The sequence below is a fragment of the Sinohyriopsis cumingii genome, chromosome 5, assembly GCF_028554795.1.
Source record: "Sinohyriopsis cumingii isolate HCF-2022 chromosome 5, ASM2855479v2, whole genome shotgun sequence".
NCBI classification, from domain to species: Eukaryota; Metazoa; Mollusca; class Bivalvia; order Unionida; family Unionidae; genus Sinohyriopsis; species Sinohyriopsis cumingii.
This window is the reverse complement of record NC_142965.1, coordinates 94404900-94417436: the sequence shown is the minus strand read 5'-3', so window position 1 is coordinate 94417436 and position 12537 is coordinate 94404900. Positions and strand designations below refer to the sequence as shown.

At 36.7% G+C, this 12537-nt stretch overlaps 1 protein-coding gene across 3 annotated transcripts in view; it reads right to left on the bottom strand.

Moving 5' to 3' along the window:
- Positions 1-12537, bottom strand: part of LOC149799792 (malignant fibrous histiocytoma-amplified sequence 1 homolog) — a 78157-nt gene that overhangs the window by 47505 nt on the left and 18115 nt on the right. The gene's annotated exons all lie outside the window — the stretch shown is intronic.

The window sequence follows — 12537 nt, the reverse complement described above, 5'->3', positions numbered from 1 at the left end:
ATATCCGAATGTGTCGTTTGAACAGTTTTCATTGTACATATTACAGTGTGATACGGTCGTGTTATCGGAATGTTCTATATCTCATTCCTATGCACTAATCCAAACAGAAACAATTTAATCTCTCTCAAATATCAAAAATGTGAAATCACTGAATTTTTGCAACAATTTTGTAAACACCTGTGTTGACTGAGTGGATCTCTATGTAAAGATAGCAAACATTCATTCATGGATGCATTTTCTCTTCCAAATCGGAGATTTTGTAAGCAAAGGAGTAAAAAGATAGATACAATCTGTAACATACCGTGTATGATTCCAATACGGTGTCACAATCACTGGTGTCACTGATGTCACTATCACCATGTATGATTCCTACAGGTTGTTCCATTCATTGGTGTCAGTGATGTCACTAACACCGTGTATGATTCCAACACTTTGTTCTAGTCATTGGTGTCAATGATGTCACTAACACCACGTATGATTCCTACACGTTGTTCCATTCATTGGTGTAGGATTCCAATACGGTGTCACAATCACTGGTGTCACTGATGTCACTAACACCACGTATGATTCCTACACGTTGTTCCATTCATTGCTGTCAATGATGTCACTAACACCGTGTATGATTCCAACACGGCGTTCCAGTCACTGGTGTCAACAATGATGTCACTATCACTCATATCACGGTCACTGTCGACACCATCACTGAAGTCAGTGTAATTGATGTCACGGTCAGGGTTTGTATCCTTTCTAAGTTTATGCTCGAAACACGATTTGATAGTGACACTATGACAGAACTAATTGTGGTCATGCATTAATGATTTTTTGTTGTTTTGTTTATCAACATGGCGTCTGTTACAAAATTACATATAAACTGCCACACTGCGGACATCGTAGCGATATGATTGAAAAATTGTTAAAGCTACGTTAAAAATCCAAATCACACACACACACACACATACACACACACACGAGCCCGCGAACCCTTGTCTATCCAGAACGTGCGATATTGCGATTTAACTTTGATACGATTAAGTTTTCTTCTTTAGAGGCACTGACATATCAATTTTCACGAGTATTGGTGAAATATGTCCAACATGTTAAGATGTAACTAAAATGTATCTGAAATATATAGAAATGATTAAAGCCTGCAAATAAGGTCACATTTACTTACTTTTGGCATAGCTGAAGTACTCGACTTAAGATGCATGGGTGTAGGTGTAATAGGGCCCATAATATTGAGGGTGTAAATGAACAAACACATAAAAATAATAAGGCATTAAACGGCAAAAGTAGTTCATAACGGCCCAGTTTTAATATGGTTGAGTTACCCTCCCTAGATACATCCACTTGCCAAGTTTCATGAGTATCGGCGAAATACGGTCCAAAATATCTTGAATGCAACGAAAAACTAGCGAACAGCGCGAAAGTCACTAAAAGCGTAAACATTAGATCACATTGACTAAACTTTTATGTGGTAGGATTGTACACCTTGCTTTTCATTTGCGTTGCTATTGTGTGTGTGTGTGTGTGTGTGTGTGTGTGTGATTTAGTTTTTTAACGTAGCTTTAACAATTTGCCAGTCATATCGTTACGATGTCTGCAGTGTCGCAGTTTAAAGTGATGTCTAGCACTCGTGCATCATGCCGCAGACATGTAGCATGATGTCCCACTCAATCACATTATCCTGACACCAGACCGACCAGTCATAACACTTGCCTCGTAATGCTGAGCACCTAGTGAGGCAGCTGTTAGCATCATTTTTAGAAGTCTTTGGTATGACTCGGCCGGGGTTCGAATCCACGACCTCCCGCATCCGGGGCGGACGCTCTAATCACTGGGCCACCGGAGCGGTCATCTATTGTATGAGTATATGCTATTAGGGTCCAAGATACTCATACTGAGATGCAATACAAAAGTCATTCCAGTGTAAATATGAGGTCACATTAGTCTACTTTTGTATGGTTAAATTATTCCCGTTGATATAGATCCACATACAATATTTCATCAGTGTTGTTGGAGTAGGTACAAAGATATTTAGGATGTAATGAATGAAAAGTGTGTAAGAGTGACGTTCCTTGGCTTAGATACACTCCCTGTGATGCATCCACACTACAATTATCATGAATGTAGGTCAGTGAGTTCTCCAGATAATTAGGGTGTAACGAACAATCGGATTAAAAAAAAAATGACGATCAAGCGTGAAAACTGGTTGAAACTGGCATAGTTATGGTATGGTCGAGTTGCTCTCGTAGAGAGCATCTAAATACTTCTGAGTGCAGTGGAATATGATACATAATCTTAAGGGTATATAGAATGGACAACAGAAAATAACAAAAATCAATCAAGCGTGCACACTGAATCACGTTGGCCTAGTTTTAGAATTCTTCTATTGGGGTCCTTAAATGCATTTACGTGCTAATTGTCGTGAGTGTACTTGAAACAGGCTTCAGAAAGAAGGTATAGCAAACGGAGAGCTGAAAATACGCGTTACTCTTTTATTTTTAAAAAACAACATTTTCTTGCCAGTTTAACGATTATATGTAAATCTAGTTTGGAGATATTAAAACTGTGGCGAAAAGAAGGCTGAAAATAAAAAATAGAAACATTCAAGTGTGGAAACTAGGCCACAGTGACATACTTTGCTATAGCTGAGTTGCCTTTGTTGAGATGAATCCGCTTACAAGTTTTAATGTGTAGGTGAAATAGGTTTAAAATATTAGGTCATAATGAACAAAAACCTGGAAATATAAAGACAAGGAAACATAAAAACTAGATCATAGAGACCTAGATTTCGGTGTGGTTGGATTACCCTCCTTTAACGCATCCATATGTCAAGGTGCCTATTTTTGTAAGTTTGGATGAAATAGGACTGAAGATTTTAAATTTGTAACTAACGGAAACCTGACTATACCAATTTCATGCAAGCATGAAAATTGCGTCATGTTTAATTTTAACATATACGAGTTAGCCACCTTCAGATGCCTCCAAAATACTATTTTTCAATAATGTAGGCCATATGGCGCAGACTATTCTGCGTTTAATGAACAGAAAGCTAACCAAAAAAGCGACTCAAGCGTGAAAATAGGGTCATACGTACCTGAGTTTGTTAATCTTGAGTTCCTTTCTTTTAGATGCATCCACATATGTTTGTTTGTACACATATGTTTGTTTGTACACATATGTTTGTTTGTACACATGTACGGATGGATAGATAGTTTAACAGCACATCATCACAATCTTGGCTCATTGGTGCCAAGTAAGTGTGGGCGTCTCAAACACGGCACACAAAACAAAGAATAAAAAGATTATAATCCTTAAAATAAAGTCATATTTTTTAATATAATGTCAATTTTTCCAAATTTTCAAGATCATCTTGGAGAGAACATTATGAAAGGATACGTCCCAATTTAAAATGTATTGTTCCATCATTTGCCTCGTACGACAGATGGCGCTTATAAAATAGGGTCAGAAATACAAGGTGTGTAATAAACAGATATCTGAAATTACAAGAACCATTGTAACTTACAATTTGGGTTACATCTACATAGATTTCCGAAAAACTAATATGGGTGAAATAGGGTCCAAGAAATTAATCTTAGCACGGATGAACAACTAAAAATACAAAAGATGCTCAAGAGCGAAAATTAGGCCATAGTGACGTGCATGGCTTGATTAACTTTCCATGAGATGTATTCAATTGCCAATTATTTTTCTGTAGATAAAATAGGATCCAAACTGTGGGGCGCGTACAAAAAAAAAACGAACGAACGGACATACGCAAGTATCAGGAAACACACTAACCAAAGAACATATGAACCTAACAGGAAACACATGATAAAACACGACACACGAACATATCAGGAAACACGCGAACGTATAATGAAACATACAAACGCATCAGATAACACAAAAACGAATGGACAAACGCTATATTCATTCCCAAACTCATTGGTATTGGGATATAATCATACATAATATAAATGGAAGCTATTTCAAATATCGTCATTGTTTCTGTAAACACCAACCACTCCTCTCATTCCACCTCTGGGAGTTTCTATCAAGGATTCAAATTCTTGTTTGCAATCTAATCAACCTTGTCACACATTGTACAACATAATAATACCCCTCTCTCTCTCTCTCTCTCTCTCTCTCTCTCAGCTTGTGCGTAAATGTAATTTCGAGACCAATTATTCCTACAAACCAGTCGCATAATTTCATACTTTACGTTTTTCTTCGTTTTTGCTAATCTATCCGGCCAAATTAACAAGCTTGATCATTGTCAAAGGTAGATGCAACGACTTGATAATATTTTCGGGCCATTCATTAAATGCATATTTCAATCTTTAACACATTTTAAAACTCTGACCATTTTACGAAAAACATGTTAACACGATTAAACATAAATCATTTGCGCTTGCTAATACAATTTTGGTATGCAAATGTACATAACATGATTTCATTTTCATACCATTGTGTCAATTTTTGTAAAATATTTTCTCAAGGATTTATCTCATTTTGGACATGTTGTTTATCCATGCCATCATATCAATTATTCAACAAAATCTGTTTTTTATTATCGTCTCAGACTTTTCTCGGACTACAGTGATGGCGGCAGTATATGCTTTATTCGCGAATAAAAATCTAGTTTGCTTTTCGTTAATTGCGTACTATGAAAACCAAGGCTGCTGTCGATGAGTTTCTTTCTCTTAGGATTCTCCTTTTAAATAAGGCCCAAGAAAAACACATCTCTACCACACGGCATAGAACCCATGACCTCAGAGCTGATATAACTCCCCCCAGCCTTCTAACCCACTCGGCCATCACACATTACACGTAGCAGAAAATATGTATGTACCATATATGTGGCCTCAAGTGCTGCACAAAATATGTGCATTTCCAGTACTGCCTTTTAAAACGTAGAGGAGCAAAGGAACAACTCAAGTTCGCGATTCAGTCATCATATTTCATTCGTCATTGCACTGTACTTATATAAACATACGTATATGCAATTACAAGGATTTCTAAACCTAACCGAAACCACTTCAGATTATCCCAGAAACGTACAAAGAACTCGCCTTTGGTTAGAGAAAAACATCACTGAAGCCTAATAGAGAAGTGGAAAATCGAAGTACTTCGTAAACAACAACCTGATATTTTATTGTAACTGGAAACCTGTCTAAACTTCTGCCGTTTTCCCCAATGCAAAATGTTAGTTTCACAAGGACTCCTGACACCACTCCCAAACGCTTGTCTAGACAACTACACGTATTTTAAAAGGTACAAATTTGCTAACCAAGCAAATACTTACTGCTGACGGTTTTATGGTACTTTTTAACGTAGAATATTTATTTCACTATGCAAGTGTGCACATTTTGGTCCATATTATGGCTTCATTTTTTTTAAAGCATCGAGAAACATCATGACATTATGATCGTATAAGAGAACCTCAAAAGGTCTTCAAATGAAGTCTCCATACGCAGGAGCCACAGGTCTCTGAGGTTACTTTTTTAAACAAAATACATCATGGGTCTGATGGGGTACTTACAAGGCCCTCCCATCGGCTGAGCAAGAGGCTCGCACAACCATTCTACTGTCTGTACTCGCTTAGAAGTCGAGTCTAACTGTAATTTCCTCAGATCCAGATTTGCCGTTGCATAATGCGCCGCAGATCTGGGTATGTATTTTTTTTAAGGAAGAACAAACAATATAGACCCTGATCTGCAGGCGCATTATCTACGACCAATCAGGATCTTTGTTGTTTGCAGTTTGTCTGGTCTTATAAGAGTTAATGTCGGCTATATCACTGCTTGACCTGGAAGCAAAACTTTATTATGTACGCCATAAAACACATTCGACAGACTTTATTTTAACAAATTTATGTTGGTGTGTGGTATAAATCCAAAATCAATATCACGTCAATATATATTTTGAATGTGTTTATGAACAAGATCTTTGGAATTTTCAATAAAGACATCACACGAACGGAGACTGCGTTGTAAAACTGTTGTGGTTTAGAACATTACGTAAATTATTAAAATTAAGAAAAATGTTAAATATATATTTCAAACGTTTCTATTCTAACGTCAGTTAAAGAATATACATTAACGCAGGAAAACATTATATGAAAAACTTACGCAATAGAAAGTAAAGTGTAATGTGCAATGATTTTATATGGAAAATTATACCGATTATGGTAATGTTCAAGCTATTTTAGAAGGCTAGTTTAATTTGTAAGTGGGGTAGCTAAGGATGCTTGTAATAGAGCTAGGTGTTTTCGTGGGATTGCTAGTTTCGTGGTCGGGTCGAGTAGATAAATTGTAGTGTGAGCTGGCTAAAGTTTTTCGCGAGGTAACTAAGGTTCTTTATGGGCTAGCTACGTTTTCACGTGGGCCAGCAAAGTTTTATGTGCGGTATCTAGGGCATTTTATGTAGTAGCGATTGTTTATTGTGGGGTATCTACAGTTTTTGCAGGTATCTATTTTTTTCGTGGACTAGTTACATTGTTTATATTTATGAGCTAGTTTTTATGCGGGATACCCAAGGTATTTACGGTGGAATAGCTATTGTAATTTGCCGTGGATTAGCTAAATTTTTGTGTTCAGTAAATAAGGTCTGTCGTGGAGTGACGGAGTTTAGGTGGGGTAGCTAAGTTTTTAAGTGGGTAACAATTTTTGGGGAGTGGTTACGTTTTCAGTTGTGTAACTAAGAATGTTTGATAACTGTTTTCTCGTGGGGTAGATAAGGTTTTTCGCAAGGTAGCTATGAGTTTAGGTGGGGTAGTTAAGACGTTTTGAGGTAGCTAAGCATTTATGTGGGGTAGCGAAGGTATTTTGAGTGGTACCCAAAGGTTTTGGTGTATTTGATATAGTGTGTGTGTGTGTGTGTGTGCGTGTGTGTGTGTAAATACATAAGCTAATGACATTATTTTGTGTATCTACATTCCATGTTTTATATATCTTTGGAGCGTAATATTTGTTGCTAAACCAACTGAACGAATTTTGTATCCAAACTTATACCAAATATTCAGTGCACTTTTCCAAATTGCGCAGCACCATACCGCATTACAAACTAAGTAATGAAATAAATCATTCATGCCACTAAACAGTTGAAAAAAGAAGGTAAAATTTCAAAATTTCTGTCTTTGCTTATCAAAGAGTAGTCCAAATTTTTTGTTTTGTTTTCTAGCCTAGTTATTTTGTTATGACACAGAACTAAAGGTCACAATACCAAATGCCTGAACGTTTTAAAACCATGGTCATTACAAAATGACGGACAATCGTGAAGAATGGACAATTTTGTAAGATAAAATGCAAAAGGTTCCTTTCAAAATGCATAACAGAAAGCAAACTATTTGTTTTAATTTTCATTTAAGGCATCGCCCAAGAGTCTTTAATATGGAACCTAGCACTTATCCCCAAACGTAGTCGCTGAATTGGAACAAAAAAGTTGTATTTTATAATTGTACTCGTATAAACTTCAAAACTAAATTTCTTTACCATTAAAAGTTGCCACAATTTTCAATAAGGATCACTCAGGCAATTCAGCTACAGATACACCGGCTATCAAGATTATGTTATGCTTGATCCATGTCATACCTGTCAAATTTTCACCTGTCAACTGTTCAAAAGCCAAATAGGGAGACTGAATAAAAAATAAATAGCTTGAGACCTAAATAAGGTTTATCGCGGCATTTTTTAAAAATTCCTTTATCTAAATATTGCCCATGTTCTACAAAATAAGCCCAAACACAGTAGTTGCTTCATGTCTCTTGACATCGGTTAGTCCGCCATGCCCTATATACAACATGCGCACGAGACGTGTCATGTCTCTTGACATCGGTTAGTCCGCCATGCCCTATATACAACATGCGCACGAGACGTGTTACTCACCCGACTGAGACATGCAAATCCAGCTGATATTGCATTCGGATCATTCTTATCAGGTGAGTTTCCATCTAGCATGCGTTTCGGCGTTTAATTTTTTTCATTTAAAATGTTGACCAATGCCGTAAATATCAATTCCGCCACCAGGCATAATGAAATAATCTGGAGTTCTCTGAAATATCATGAGATCGGAAGATAAACGAAGAACTGCCCCCAAAACTCGGGAGATTTTTTTCTCCCGGTGTGACAGTTTACAAGGTATGACTTGCTACTCGTCTGAATTTGCCAAAAGAATGTCCACTATCTGTGAAAGTAGGAAATCACCAGAAGAACCCTAAAAAGACCACATAAAATACCAACATAGAAAAGCAAGAAATTGTAAATTGCATTGTCTGCTTTATAACTACATCCACTCCCACACCGCAGCCGGAGAAAACGTCAGCAAGTATGTTCTACAAAACATTATAATTTCATGAAGACTTTGACTCGAGTAGTATCATAGTGGTCATCCCAGAACTAAACAAAGCTGCTTTAGTTGGACAATCGTGCATTTTTGAGGATACCGTGAACATTTTGGCCAATAAAAAGATGGAATCTCAAGGTGTAACTGGACCTGAGACGCAGAAAGTACTATCTTCACAAAACTAGCAGATGTTCGCAATGTTCAGTGGTAGCAATGTTCAAGAAAATATTACTGTACAAACCTACGAAGCATCTGGCAAGACACTGTAACAACAGCTTTTGCGTTAAGATATGGGGATTGTTTAAAGGTTAGAAACATTTTGGGATCAAAGCAAAAAGGAATAAAGAAAAGAGCTGGTTTGTTGTCTTAAAGCCAGTAATAAGTTTTGAGATGGTTAAATCTATTATTTTGATTTTCTAGAGTAAATGTTCTTCGTTCTGTGTGTACATTATCCTGATTTACTTCGTAGGTTGTTCGTTTTCATATATAATATACTGTGCTCCTGGGTGACGTATATAACACTCAACAAAGAAATCTTAGCAATCCCATGACAAACCTCAGTATACGCACAACGGAATAGTAAGTAGTTTTCTGAAAGAGTCCCACAAACAAGGAAGAAACAGCTCCATAAATTTATCATGACAACGCCACACTTAAATCGGGGACTCCAAGTGGCCGAGCAGTCTAAAGCGCTCACATTTCAGATACTTGTCATCTCACCTCTGTCTGCGAGAGTTCAAGTCTAGGGTTCGGCCATTGTGAGTATTTGAGAAGCTTGCAGTAACTTCTCGTGGATCAGTGGTTCTTTCAGGGGTTTTCGCGGCTTCTTCTTCCACCATTTATACTGGCCGCCATGTAGGGGCCAATCCTGTGCTGAAAAATGGCGTTGAACCGTACAACATCAACAACAACCACACTTAAATCTTGAAAATTTCATCCACATAATGTTAATGAATAATTCCCATATCTTTATATATCTCAATTACCAGTTAAAACCATAAGAATGGTGATAAATTTCTGCTTAGCATTTAATAAGATATTAAACGTCGAAATATTTAAATTTTAGTTTTTGTAACAAACAATGTATCTTATACATTGTATATCTTATATCATTGTTATATCATCGATACAGATGGTGTAATTACAGTAATAAGACAACGTTCAGATTCTTCAAAGTTTAGTCACAGGGTATATAATGTGTAAATAATAGTAAATACTGTACATATTACACGTGTCCCATTACAAAAACGTAGGAGGGATAGAAAAACTATATAAATATGACACAATTATTTCATTGATATATCGCAAACGGGTTTTAACAAAAGATTCATTCGACCGCGATATTGAAAACGGGATTTAACAAACGATTATCATGGCTGACAGATGGTTAATGAAAAACAACCAGGTGTACATCAGTCAAAGATTACGGGGTATGGGAAGGTCAGTTTGCTCATGGTAGTCCCAGGTTTAATCCCTGATTCTAGAACGTTCAAGTGAATGTGATCGCCCACTCAAAGTCGAAAGTTTCACCCAGGCTTGCTTTATTTGTCCAGTTAGAAGACCAATCAAGCCAACATACCAGCCGTTGAGAATTTACATATATATAGTTTCTTAGTTTCCACTTCACACATTTGTTTCGCCTCATATGAGTCGTAATTAGTGGCCAGTTGACAGGGTATGATTTGAAGTTTAACGTATTGACTTGTAAATATGCATAATATCGTTGTGTATGAATATTTGTTTTACTGGATCTATGCACATAAAAGACGGGCACCGATTTTTACAAGATATAAATACAGCCCTATAAAATAAAGTTTATCAACTTGTGGAAACCCGGACTTATCGAGGGAGACAAAAGGGTTATCAAAGCTGTTTACACAATTGATACAGTCTACATAGATTAACTGTTGGCCCCGTTATTTACCTTGTACAGGTGTGGACACCGTGTTTTGACTTCCGTGCAGGATTCAATCGCTCAATTGTCGTTAATGTATTGTTTCTTAAATCCAGTCAAAATTTTATCGGTGGTTTGTGTTTAGATTTATTATGTGCCTCTGGGTTAAGGCCAGAATGTTATCAGTGTAGCACCTTGAGTGAAGTATTACAACGTAATTTCTAGTCCAAAGTACGTCATCGACGAGTTTTATGGGCAATTTACGCGGTGCAATTGCATTTATTGCTTCCCAATTTGTACGTATACGCAATTGTTTGCTTAGCTATGGGTATCATGTAGCAATACGCATTTGAGATAAGGTTCAATATTACATTTAGAGGTGTACAAAAACAATCAACTAGGACATTTTGAAGGAAGAAAGTATGAATGTCAATTCCTTTTTTAATTTTAACAAAAACAGTGTATGGTCCCTAAATTTATAAAATAAACGTCCAAGAAAGAGTTTAGCAAAGTTGTTAATAATTCGTTATATTGTGAGTCAGCAAAATGCAAATGACTTTGTGAATGATGTTATAATCGTGAATAGAGATTGTATGATGTAACAGGACCACGCGATAAAAAATAATTATTTAATTAACTGAAATACGTTAAAATTAAATTGACCTCAATGTTTAATATAAACGAAATGAAACTAAGATTTAATAGCGAATGAAATTAAATGTCGATAATAAAAAACGTTTCAAGAAGATCATGGTGTAACTGTTGAGTGGAAAGTTATGGCCGGCATTAAAAAAGTGAAAATAATAAAAGTGCCAAGTAGCGCGAAATTGTGTGCACATAACTACAAATGGAACACAGGGTATGTACCGGCCCAAGAAAGACGAGATAAATATCAATCGTGGTGTATTGAAATACATACACAATAAACACCTGACTACACATTCTGATTTGGTCAAACCACATCCGACATCGACGATTGATATAAACCCTACAATGTTCACTTTATTCCCTTTCTAAATATGTCATCTGAATTGACGTCAGGAACCAATTCTGTACTTTGCTTTCATCAACTATGGTGTCCTACTTCTGAAAAATGACTTTTATTTTCTTTGTTATGTGTGTATCACTTTCCCACTCTCAGATCTGGCCCATGTAATGAAACTAATTCGCGTCAATTATGCAAACAAATTTGCACTGCACCTTGTTCAAATCTGAAAGCGGAGCCCCATTACGGCTGTACGAGTGTATCTGATGGTCTCGTATTCTATTCAATGCTGATGAATGACAAAATACTGTCTGAAACCACGAATGTTTTATTGACAAGCAATTAAATTGCAATGCAAATTACATATACTCGAGGGTGTTGTGTATTGTGTTTTTTTATTATTTATTTTTTATAGCTCTCATTGGCAACATTGCCAGTGTTTCTCGCACATAATCCTTTGACTGAAGCAGAATTTACATTACGCAAGTGAATGCTAAATTTAGATAAATTTCTCTGATGCAATTACGGGGGTACCGTTTGTGCCAATTATATCGAGATTTCGCTGTAACAATTCAAAGCGAATAGTATATAAATCACGTGGGTTATTTTTTTCTTTTGAAAGTCCAAATCAGAATCTAAAATAAATATTCGGTATCTTTTCTCGCGATGCAGTCTGGATCAGAAATAAATTTCGATTACATGACAAAAATCGTGTTAAGATTTCCAAGTTTAACTATCAGATCAGTTCGATATTAACATCGCCAAAACATCTTGCCAAATGTTATGCATCACAAATATTGCAACTAATCTAATCACTATATACCAACTACGGGTTCAGCATCTGGTACATAAACATGTCAAAGATTTTCAGACAGCCATCCACCCATATTTAGGGCTAAGTGGTTAGAGCGTCCGCCTCAGATGCGGGAGGTCGCGGGTTCAAACCTCGACCGAGTCATACCAAAGACATACAATGGTATTACAGCTGCCTCGCTAGAGCGTTAAGCATTAACATGTTAGTTTTAGGACTGGTCAGTCTGGTGTCAGGATAATGTGACTGGATTGGAGATTGTGCTATACATCTGGGACACGATGCGCCAGTGCTACACATCACTATAAACTGTCACACTGCAGACATCGTAGCAATATGAATGGAAAATTGTTCAAGCGACGTTAAAAATCCAATACACACACTCCACCCATATTTATACTGCATACAAAAGTATGGAACGACACCGAGCTAAAGGTGTGCCGATTATATTAGATTCAGCTGTAGCAATTCAAAGCGAATAATATATAAATCACGTGGGGT